Below are 2,639 nucleotides of genomic sequence, written 5' to 3' on the forward strand. Positions count from 1 at the left end.
GAATAGTATTGTCTCTCCCTAATGCCAGAAAGTGTCAGAGGAGTAACCCCGTTATTTGTTTATATAATTTACAATCCTGCCATTCTAGGCACTACATCAATACAATAAATTTACTTGTTTACCCTCTTATAGTAGTGACTTTCTCATTCAGTCCCAGTCTACACAGCAAAGCTGACAATTGAGCTACAGAAAATGACAGCATATTATGTGTGCTTCAATCGCCAGCATGCAAGCTGGTATATATTTTACTTATATAGTGCTATTGATTCCACAGCACTTTACAGACGTGATCATCACTGTTTCCATTGGGGCTCACAATCTAAATTCACTATCAGACATTGGGAGGAAACCAGAGAACCTCAAGGAAGCCCACACTCCTTGCAGATGTTGTCCTTGGTGGGATTTGAACCCAGGACCCCAGTGCTGCAGGACTGCAATGCTAACCACTGAGCCACCACAAGGCTGCGGTGCTAACCACTGAGCCACCACAAGACTACAGTGCTAACCACTGAGCCACCGTGCCGCCCAGGATTTATTATATGGATAGGAATAATAATATCTGATCATTTCTGTTAATCATTGGCTTTTATGATATTATTTGTAAATATTTGATCAATACTGTTATGGATCTCTTAGACTATTAAATCTAATCCTCGTTTCAATAAAATAAAATGTAAACAATGGACCGAGTGTATTGTATCAACCATAGGGTGCCCAAAGGCCCTCCAATAGCCCAATATGTGATAAGTCAAATAAACACTCTTATAAATCTATGTGATCACTGTGATAGTCATCATTTACCACTGACTCGGTTTGTCTACGAAGAATTTTCTTTGTAGGAAAATGTTCAAGCTTCTCTAACATTTGTAGTGTTAATTTATTTGAGGATTACATTGGTGGAAGCCATTAAATTCTGTGTAATGGTTTTCACACTAAAATGCAAGATTGAATTTTATGTTTGTGCAATTTTCAAAGAAGAAAAAAAGTCAATGGACAATTTTGACCGTCTCGGCCTGCCATGTTTTTTTGTTTATTATATTCCAAATGCATCCCTTAAATGTTGCATTAGACAATTCCAGTAATGTGCTTTGTGTACTCTTTTGGAAGCAAAATAGAGAGGTCCAGGCTTAATGGCTCCTCTAATCATCTAATCATCATATTCCTGTCACTATGACATCTGAAATAAATAATTTTGTGGTTATTTCTACTTTAAAATGTTTGACTTATATTAGAAAAATCTGTCTTTTTTTCCCCCTGAAAAACAGCGCCACTTTTCTCCATAGGCTGGGTCTGGTATTGCAGCTACAGCCAAAAATTTAAATATTGGGCTAAATGTGTGTACAGTAGCCAATTTTTACATTTGATAATTTGTTTTGACATCTGCCACTATAAGGTGCTGCATCCCTGATTCATCTGATTTAGCACATACTAGCATTTCCAATAAATATTAAGGCTGGAGTATCTCTTGTTGTATTGTCCCTCTGCTATTATTCCTGCAAATCCATTAATTAATTAACAAGGTGTTATGATTCACCTTAAAATTAAGAAGTGTCTATAGACTGTCTAATCAATCCTGGCAATGTTACTGTGTAGGGGAATGGTTAGTTGTCAAGGTCCAGAAAGAGTAACAGAGGAATAACACAAAATGTTCCAGTAAGAGTAACAGAGGAATAACTCAAAATGTTCCTGGAAGAGTAACAAATGATTAAGACAATATGGTCCTGGAAGAGTAGCAAAGGGATAACATAAAATGTTACAGGAAGAGTAACAGAGGGATAATATAGAATGTTACAGGAAGAGTAGCAGAGGAATAACACAAAATGTTCCAGGAAGAGTAACAGAGGTATACCACAAAATGTCACAGGAAGAGTAACAGACGAATAACAAAAAATGTACCAAGAAGAATAACAGAGGAATAACACAAAATATTCCAAGAAGAGTAACAGAGGAATAATGCAAAATGTTCCAGGAAGAGTAACAGAGGAATAACACAAAATGTTCCAGGAAGAGTAACAGAGGAATAACACAATATGTTCCAGGAAGAGTAACAAAGGGATAAGATAAAATGTTACTAGAAAAGTAACAAAGTGATAACATAAAATGTTCAAGGAAAGAGTAGCAGAGGAATAACACAAAATGTTCCAGGAAGAGTAACAGAGGTATACCACAAAATGTCACAGGAAGAGTAACAGAGGAATAACAAAATGTTCCAGGAAGAGTAACAGAGGAATAACAAAATGTACCAGGAAGAATAACAGAGGAATAACACAAAATGTTCCAGGAAGAGTAACAGAGGAATAACACAATATGTTCCAGGAAGAGTAACAAAGGAATAACACAAAATGTTCCAGGAAGAGTAACAGAGGAATAACACAATATGTTCCAGGAAGAGTAACAAAGGGATAACATAAAATGTTCCACGAACAATAACAGAGGAATAACACAAAATGTTCCAGGATGAGTAACAGAGAAATAACACAAAATGTTCCAGGAGGAGTAACAGAGGAATAACATGAAGTTTTCCAGGAAGAGTAACAGAGGAATAACACAAAATGTTCCAGGAAGAGTAACAGAGGAATAACACAAAGCAGAGGGGGAAAAAAAATCCAGAATTGTCATTATGTAGGGTATATAAAATA

Source organism: Anomaloglossus baeobatrachus, chromosome 7 (genome assembly GCF_048569485.1).
Source record: "Anomaloglossus baeobatrachus isolate aAnoBae1 chromosome 7, aAnoBae1.hap1, whole genome shotgun sequence".
In the NCBI taxonomy this organism is placed as follows: Eukaryota; Metazoa; Chordata; class Amphibia; order Anura; family Aromobatidae; genus Anomaloglossus; species Anomaloglossus baeobatrachus.